At 35.4% G+C, this 10099-nt stretch overlaps 1 pseudogene; it reads left to right on the top strand.

The window, feature by feature from the left end:
• Positions 1-427: 427 nt before the first annotated feature.
• Positions 428-4868, top strand: LOC120151750 (annotated as a pseudogene).
• The last annotated feature ends 5231 nt before the right edge of the window (positions 4869-10099 follow it).

The raw sequence follows: 10099 nt of genomic DNA, 5'->3' as shown, positions 1-10099 counted from the left end.
TCAGTTTTAGTCTATTTTAATATCTAAATTTTCATTTTTTTAAATTATACTTAATGTTTAATTTTTATTTATTTTAGTATCCACCGTTAGAAAATTAACTCCTTTAATATCTAAACTATCAATTTTGGTTCATTTTAGTATCTAAACTTAAAAAAAAAATCAAAATTTAACGTTAAATTTTGAACAAGTAATAAACTGAGACAAAAACTAAAATTTTTAATAACTATATACTAAAATTAAATAAAAACTAAACTTTAGGTATAATTTTAAAAAGATTTAAAAGTTTAAATCCTAAAACATATTAAAATTAATAATTTAGATACTAAACATATAATTTATCCAACTAATTTATACTCATTCTGTTATCATTTTCTATCTTAATCCCTCCCAAGCCTCTAGTCACTATGTTATCATTTTTTCCCCATTTTCAATGCTAAAAACCCTAAAAACAATCACTGGCCTTAGTCCTTATCCCGTCTCAATCCACTTCAAGCCATTGTCGAATCACACTTTGACAGATTCCCACCTCAAATCCTTAGTTCTCAGTCAATACTCCCATGGAACTTTCTCCAATCTCCTCCGAAACGTCGTCGCTTCACCCTCTGTTCTTCTCACCGCATGCCAAATCTCCCATTCATCACCATCATCATCCACGACGCTTCCTACCCATGTTTCCAACTACTTCTCGATCGATGAAATGGGTCATGAGATTTCCCATAACAAGTTCTATATTCCCTCTTGCTGTGTCTGAATGGACCCGCCAAGTCCTTCAGGTGAGCCTTTGATTTTACCGAACCTCAAACTGAAAGTTCTGATCGAAGCTATTAGGATGGTGTTAGAAATCGTTTATGATGAAAAGTTTGTGACTTTTTCTTATGGGGGTCGTGTTGGAATGGGCAGACATACTGCCATTAGGTACTTAAAGAACAATGTAACAAACCCTAGCTGGTGGTTTAATGTTTCCTTTTTTCCTAACAAGTTTTATGAGTTTAATGTCGATAAGTTGTGCAGTTTATTGGAGAGAAAATTAGAGATGATTTGTTGATTGATGTGATAAAGAAGTTTCAATGTCGAGTGGTTAGAGTTGAATTTGGTGGGTGTTATTTAGGGAGAGGGCTTCCTCAAGAAAGCGGCTTGAGTTCGATTTTGATTAATGTTTATTTTCATGGGTTTGATCGAGGAATTCAAGAAATGAGGCTTCGAGTGAATTGGAGGGCCTCAAAATTTGACTTAACTGAGCATGATTTCAGTAACTCGAATGTTTTCTATAAGCCAGTGAAAGTTTATGCGGTTAGGTACTTGGATGAGATATTGGTAATTACGTCCGGGTCGAAGGTGTTAGCGAGGGAATTGAAGGACCGTGTTTTGGATGGTTTGGAACTGGATTTGGGGTTGAAGGTTGATAGAGTTAAAACAGCCGTCCACAGTGAGGTATAGGAGAAGATTATGTTTTTGGGGATGGAGCTGCAGGCTGTTCCTCCTTCTGTCTTGCATCCCCCTATGTCGGAAAAGGCAATAAGAGCGAAGAAGAAGTATCTTAGACAGAAGGAAGTTAAAACTTTAGAATTGAGGAATGCTCGGGAGAGGAATAGGAAAAAGTTGGGTTTGAAAATATTGAGTCATGTTTTTAAGAATTTGAAGCAGAGTAAAGATGGGTTTAAATCTGACTATCAAATCGACACCGAGGTTAGGGAAATCTTTAGGACTTGAGCAGATGAAGTTGTCCGAGAGTTCTTGGGGTCCTTGGAAGAAAGATGGAACTGGTATCGGCTGCTCTCTAGAGGTGATTTTTTATCTTTAAGACATATTAGAGATCAGTTGCCACAAGATCTTGTTGATGCTTATGACAAGTTCCAAGAACAAGTTGACAAGCATTTGGCCCCTACCAAAGCAAGAATGGTACTGGAGGAAGAAGAAAAGAGGGTAAGAGAAGAAGAGGAACAGAATTATTCTGAGCGCACGGTAGATGATCTGACCAAGTTATGAATGAAGGTTTCTGCTCCTATAGAACTTGTTAGGAAGGCTGTTAGAATGGCGGGTTTTACGAATAATATGGGTCGTCCCAGGCCAATCAACTTACTATTCGCATTGGAAGATGCTGACATCGTTAAGTGGTATGTGTTGGAAGTAGGGCTGTAAATGAGACGAGACAGATCGCGAGTTACTCGAGATTGACTCGATAAATACTCGAATCGAATGGACTCGACTCGAGCTCGAGTTTTTAACGAGTCTAAACGAGCTATTCGATATTCGACTCGAAAAGCTCGTGAGCAGTTCGAAAAATGTTATATTATAATTTTAGATTTTTTAAAATTACATTATTAAAAATATATTAAAAATACACTATTGATAATTATAAAATTTTAAAAATATAATAAAAATTCTATAATACAACTACCTCAAATTTTAATTAATGTTCTTGTAACGAACCCTATATCTTAAACCTTAAATCATAAATCCTAAACCATAAATTGTACTTATCTCATAAATCGATACCAATTCAATTAATTAACGTTTTTGTAATAAATCTTAAACTCTAAATTTTAAATTATAAATTTTAAACCCTAAACCTAAATTTGATTATGTGATAGGGGTTAAGTTATGCACATGAAGTTAATATACAAATTATGCAAAATGATGTTATGTGACTCTTAAATAAATCAATTGCATACTTATACATAAACATATCAACATGCAAAATAAATATACACAACTAATTAAAGAAAGCTATCCTAAATAGGGACTAAATTAAGATAAATCTAAATGTGAGGACTAATTTAAGCTAAATAATGATGATTAAATTCACGTAAATGTAAAATTAAATTTACAAAATTGGAATTAAACCAATGATTTAAATACAAAATATGCATAAATTATAGGGTCTTATATGCAATTGATCATATTCGGTTTAAGCTAAAATAATATGGAAAGTAACATAAATGACACCTGAACATTTAAAACAAATAAGAAAATTTAAACAAATGTGATTGAAATACAAAAATTAAAATATAACATACCAAACTATAAATTTATTAAACATGCATATACATATTAAACTAATGAAATGGCGACAACGACGAGTGATGGCTCTCATTAGCAAAGGTTGATTTTTGAAATGCTTTAACTACGCAAAATGCAAAGCTGTAACTCCAGAGAGAAGTTTGGGCCTATAAAAATAAATATATAAAAAGGAACTCTTATTCCTCATACGGGGAGAAAAAGAATAGACATATTAGTTAACGTTTAAGTCTGTAAGTTTACATGAAATTAACCATATGAACAGTTAATGACAATCAAGTTATATAGCTACTTCACAAACAATCAGAGTCTGATTAAGATTAAACCATTCTGGTTAAATTATATGGCAGCAAGCAACTTCCTTTTGAGGAGCTCGGGCTCGGCATCATTCGCCTTATTATGTTGGCTGCTGGCGGGAAACCATAATTCTTATTACATGTCATCTTGGAACAAAGCCTTTGAGACAGGACTAGGAGGGTGAGTCTTCATCATCAATGGTGCTTCCGTAGGGGCTTGACCGCTTCTTTTCTGTCATTGGAGTCTAACATACTGTGTCACAGCTTGCCTTGCTATGGTTTTTCTTTTTTGATAGTTTTTGAAGATGATCGGACTTGCGTTTCATTGCATTCGGCTGCTTTGGAGACCAAACTCTCTGCAAATCTGGCATCCAACTTGTAAAAGATGAAAAACGCCGAGCCCTCTCCCTCCTCTTATGAGCCTGAATCAGTTTCAATTCATGCTCCTCGGTCCTCATTACTAGGGGACTTGTTTTGTTATCATATTTTTGTAGTTGGGGGCATTCCTCTTCCATTGAATCTGATTCAGGATTTCTGATGTGTGCGTCTTCCTCTGGTTTCCCTCTCCAGGATCGGTTATTGTCCTCACTGTTCAGTACTTGGAGGCTTCAATGAAGCTTGTTTAGCAGTCTCCGATGAACAGGGTGTTGAAGAGGGTGAAGTTCTGGCCGTATATCCCACACACATCATGTGGTATTATATCTCACATCTTTAAGATAGAAGCAAGTGCTCCACAAAAGATCTTATAAATTAAATCTCAAACTCAATGGTTTAATTTACGGAGCCACGTGGTGAGCACTTGAGCTTGAATCGAGCTTGAATTGAGCTCTTGATTTTTTTTCGAGTTCGAGTCGAGTTTCAATATTATCTTTCGAGTTCGAGTCGAGCTTGAAAATTTTAGGCTCGCGAGTTTTCGAGTCGAGTCGAGATTACATTTAAAGTTTTCGAGTTCGAGTCGAGCTTGGCAATACTCAAGCTCTGCTCGACTCGTTTACACCCCTAGTTGAAAGGAGATGGCTGAATTTCTTCTGTTGTTGTCACAACTTCAGAATGGTGAAAACAGTTGTTTCTTATCACCTGAGGTTCTCCTGTATTTTAACATTGGCACACAAGCATGAATCCACCAAACTTGAAGCAATTAAGCATTACAGTAAAGATTTGAAAGTCTCGAATATAAATGGATACGAAGAAGTTTACTTCCCAACTGAGAGGGATATTAAGATGATGGGTGATAAAAATCTTTCAGACCCGAAACCAGTGGATGGGGCTATATCTTTGGCTTTGATCAGATTGGCGTTTGATGAGCTATCACATTCTTGTGTTGCTCATTTCTGTGGTAGGACTGATACAGTCATGTACAGAGTTAGGTTACTGCAAAATTATCTGAATTTGAATCCCCTCAATGAAGCACAGTGGGTTAAGGGTATGTGCGTTATTCATGAAACTTTGAATCGAATATGCTTGCCGCTCTGTCCCAATCACATAAACGATTTATACATGGGTAAAATCACTCTTCAGAATATCGACTGCACTTCATTCATGGAATTGGACTGAGTTGGCTTTGAATGGGTTGAAATGTATCCGAAAATGTGCTAATGATATTATGCAGAAGAGCTGAAATTGATTTGAAAAAACCAAAATGACCATATTGGAGTAATCTTCTGAAATCTCTCATAATCTTCCAATATATTTCATAACCTTCTATTATATTTGGGGAGCCTAAAGACATTTTTGACTCGAATGCACCATATAAAAGATTCATGTTTCAAAATTGTGTACGACACATTTTCATGCGCAAGTATGCTGCACAAATACATGGAAAAAAATTTGAATAAACTGAACTTTACCCAAGAACATATTTGTATCCAACAATACCCGAATTCGAATAACATAGTTGTTGCGTTTCAGGAGTATCGACGCCGAAGAGATCAGAACTGGAAGCAGCCTGTGAAAATTTCATCAATGTGATTAGTTCTTCAACTGTTTCCATTCTGTACAAAGGCATATTGTCTGGTGGGATTGAAATTTATGTGGCCTGTGTCCTGGTGAAATCTACTGAAGATTGGCCACAAAATTTAGGAACATAATTCAGAAAGAAGGTATTGTACTGAAAACATCCATCTCTATCACCCGAACTCGATCGTAAGTGTTGGTTGTTGTTGGTTTGTCTAATTATTTGTAGTTTTATAGAAAATCAACCATAGAAAAATTGCCAACCTTGTCCGGTATTGCGAGGAAGACGATCCATTTGGTGCAGATCAAGTGGAGAAAATCAGAGAGGTGATTAAATCTATAAAAATATGATTAATTCTTTGTATTCTTATTAATTCAATAAGACATATTCCATATTTACATATACAAATTATATCTCTAAATTAGGAAACTCTAAGTTAGCAAAGATACTAATCCTAGGAGATATGATCACTTAAAATAAAGTATTATAGAAAAAAGAATATTTACATAATCTCTTAACTGAAGGGATAATAACAACTTATATATTTCTATAATTCCTATACTCCCCCTCAAGCTGGAGAATATACATTGTATAATCCCATCTTGAACATAAATTTATTGAAAACATGCTTTGGCAAAGCCTTAGTAAGAATGTTTGCAATCTATCATTCTGAATGAATATATGAATGAATGTATGAAAGGGTGGTTGTCTTTTTGTTGACTTGATCAGCAATAAAATGCTTATCAATTTCAACATGCTTTGTTCGATCATGTTGAATTGGGTTCTTGGCAATCTAAATGGCATATTGATTATCACACAAAACTTCAAAGTGATTATCCTGATTAGTGCCAAGTTCTTTTAGTAGTTTAAGTAGTCAAATTCCTTCGTATATTCTCAATTCTAGTGCTCTAAATTCAGTTTCAGCACTACTTCTTGAAACGACATATTGATTCTTACTTCTCCACGTTGTAAGGTTACCCTAAACAAAAGTGCAATAGCCACTAGTGGATCTTCTTTCAGTGAGATCTCCGGCCTAGCTAGAGTCTATAAAAATCTTAACAGTTCTGTTTTGTGTATTCTTAAACATTAAATCATGTCCTGGAGTTTTCTTTAAGTACTTGAGAATTATATTTGCTGCTGCCATATGCTCTTTAGTAGGATTAGTCATGTGTTGACTTGTCACATTTACGGGAAAAGTTATATCTGGCCTTGTCAAGGATAAGTAAATTAGTTTCCCAACTAATCTTTTGAAATTTTTCTCTGTCTACTAAGGACACATCTTCTTTGTTTAATCTTAAGTTTGCCTCTATTGGTGTATCAATCGGTTTACAACCAAGAAAACCAGTTTCTTTGAGTAAATCATGTACACACTTTCTTTGGTTGATCATAAGTCATTCTTTTGATATTGCCACCTTCATTCCTAGGAAATACATTATCTTTCCCAAGTCCTTGGTTTTGAATTCCCTATTTAACAACTTCTTCAAATTGTTAATCTCTTCCTCATCATCTCTAGTAAGAATTATGTCATCCACGTACACAATTAGGATAACTTTCTTATTTGTAGAAATTACCTTGATGAAAAGAGTATGATTGAAGAGGGGCTGCTTGTAGTCGTTTTTAAGAATGACTTTAGTGAACCTCTTGAACCAAGCTCTGGGTGATTGTTTTAACTTGTATAGAGACTTGTTGAGCTTGCAAACCTTGTTGCTACCTTCAACATACTTTAATCCTAGTGGCAATTTCATAAAGACTTATTCTTCTAGCTTGTCATTAAGGAATGCGGTTTTTACATCAAGTTGGTGTAATTGCCAATCACAATTTACAACCAAACTTAGGAGTACTCAAACAGTGTTAAAACTTTGCCATAGGTGCAAAAATTTCTGTAAAATATATCCCATATGTTTGCGTAAAGCCTCTGGCCACTAGTCTAGCTTTGTATCATTGGATATTACCATTGGAGTTATACTTTACAGCAAAGATCCATTTATAGCCAACAACCTTTTTTCCTTGAGGAATGTCTGTAACGGTCCAAGTAACATTTTTCTCTAGTGCACAAATTTCCTCTTCAACAACCCTTCTCCATTTTGGATCCTTTAAAGCTTTAACTATGCTTGTGGGAACCTGTTATTTATCCAAGGTTGTTTTAAATGCTTGAAAAGAAGGCATCAATGAATTATAACCAATAAATTTTCTAATAGGATGTTTGGTTCAATGTCTAACCGCTTTTCTAATAGCAATAGGGAAGTCATCTAGATTATGAGAAGTGAATTTACTGATTTCTTCTTCCATTTCAGCAGCTGGACCCAAATCCAATTCTCGACAAGAATCAGATTAAAAAATAGCCTTAGGGATATATTTTATTTTCCTTGTGTATACACGAGGTTGTTTGGGTGGTGTTGTTTTTGGAAGACTTTCAATGGGAGTAGGTGTATTTTCAAGAAGGGTGTTTAAGGTAGGTGTGGGTGAATTAGTGATAGGTATTACATGAGAATCAATGGGATTAGTCACGGGTGACTAATCTGCAGGTAAAGGAAAAAATGGTGGCAATTATGAAGGTTGAGAATGAAGATTAAGATGAGATACCTGATGTGGCTGAAATTCCCTCCATGCCCCCCCTGAATTTTAGCCTGAATGAAATAGGGATCTTGCTCATAAAATGTTATATCTATAGTGATAAAAAATCGTTTAGAAGGAGGATGATAGCATTTATAACAATTCTTAAGTGAATAATACCCAACCAGTACACATTTTAAAGACTTAGGATCTAACCTAAACTTATTAGGAGCAATGTTTTGGATAAAAACAGTACAACCAAATATTTTAAGTGGCAGAATGGAGGAGACAAGTTTAAAATAGGGAAAGTGTTGTAAAAATAGTGGTAAATAGAAGAGAATAAATAACTTCAATGAGGTGCCTATTTTTTGTTTTGACAATGTCATTTTGTTGTGGGGTTCCAACACAAGAATTAAGCTGAACTATGCCATTTTCCCTGAAAAAATACCCAAAGACCTAGCAAAAAATTCACTGCAATTATTAGATTTAAAGAGCTGGATTTTAGACCCAAATTGAGTGAGAATCATGTTATAAAATTGGGCAAAAACACCAGCAGTTTCAAATTTATCTTTAAGCAAATAAGTCCATGTTATCTTACTTTGAACATCAATGAAAGTGATAAACAACTTAGAATTATCAACATTCTTCACCCGATAAGGGCCCCAAATATCACTGTAGATCAAAACAAAACGGTGAGAAGACTTGTATGTAGAAGGAAAATAAGATGATTTAGTATGTTTGGCAATAGAGCAAACTTTGCAAAAAAAAAAAAATTGGCCTTTTATTAATGAATAGAGCAAGAAACAATTTTGCAAGGTATTGGAAAGTAGGATGGCCTAAACGAAAGTGCCATAACATAACAATATCAATTTTTCCTAAAGCGATAAAGATTTGGTGATCTCCGTTTTAGCAGAGGTAGGGAGGATGTAGAGACCATTCTACAAGTTGGCCTTACGAATCATCTTCTTTCGAGTTTAATGTCTGCAAAGTACAATCAATATCATTAAAAATTGCAGAAAAAAAATTGGCCTTTATTAAATGAATAGAGCAAGAAACAATTTTGCAAGTATTAAAGTAGGATGGCCTAAACGAAGTGCCATAACATAACAATATCATTTTTCCTAAAGCAAGCGATAAAGTTTGGTGAGTTTTAGCAGAGGTGGGAGGGAGGATGTAGACCATTCTACAAGTTGGCCTTACGAATCATTTCTTTCGAGTTTAATGTCTGCAAAGTACAATCAATATCATTAAAATTTGCAGAGCGGTGCAAGTCTGTGGAAAGTTTACTAATTGCAAGCCAGATTTGGTACAAATAGGACATTTTTAAGTGAATATGTTCATTGAGAACAACAATTCCATGTCCTTCTATTTTGCACAAAGAACCATCAATTGCTTTGATAGCTTAACCAAAGATTGGGAAAAATTGCAAAACAAAGCCTTATTACAAATCATATGATCCGTAGCACCAGAATCGAGGTTCCAATTAAGAGTCACCTGGGAGGAGAAAAAAGTTGTAGCATAAGGGTTACCTTCTAGTTCTTTCATAACCAGATTACCCTCGCAAGGCCCCTGAAACTTTCCAAACAGTTTTTGAAGGTTAGCAATATGTTCTTTGGTGAAGCTAGTGACAGATGTGGCAGCGACTAGGCTTGATTTATTATCGTGAGAGTTCTTGGACTTCCAGTCCTAAGGCTTACCATGAAGCTTCCAACACTTCTCCTTGGAGTGGTCGAGTTTTTTGCAATGATCACACCAAGGTCTCCCCCGTTTGGAAGTGGGAGATGATTGATAGGTGAGTAAGGTAAATCCTTCAGGGGGAATATGGTTGATCAGACAGCATCACACAACTTCAGATTTCTTCCTTCTTGACAATAGAGAAAGCCTCTCGAAATGAGGGAAGAGGAGAAATAGCCAGGATCCTACCACGAACCTCGTCTAGGTCCTTGTTTAAGCCTTGGAGAAATTGAAAAAGCCTTCGCTGAGTGACAATTTGCTGGTAAAGGGTAGCATCTCTTGGATCTGCCCAATCATGTTGTGCATACAAATCTAATTGTTGTCAAAGGGCGGTAAGAGTATTGTAGTAAAGAGTGACAGGCATGATTCCCTGCTTAAGAGTGGCTGCCTGATCTTCAATATGATATAATTCGACAATGTTGGCAGTGCTAGACTAGGTTTTGCAAACTGCACTCCATATTTCAGTGGCTATGTTGTACAGAAGAAAGTTTCTGCTTATACTCGAGGTCATGGAATTAAGGGGCTAAGTCACAACCTGACCATT

The sequence above is a fragment of the Hibiscus syriacus genome, unplaced genomic scaffold (genome assembly GCF_006381635.1).
Source record: "Hibiscus syriacus cultivar Baekdansim isolate YM2019G1 unplaced genomic scaffold, ASM638163v2 tig00111069_pilon, whole genome shotgun sequence".
In the NCBI taxonomy this organism is placed as follows: domain Eukaryota; kingdom Viridiplantae; phylum Streptophyta; class Magnoliopsida; order Malvales; family Malvaceae; genus Hibiscus; species Hibiscus syriacus.
This window is presented reverse-complemented; position numbering and strand designations above follow the sequence as displayed.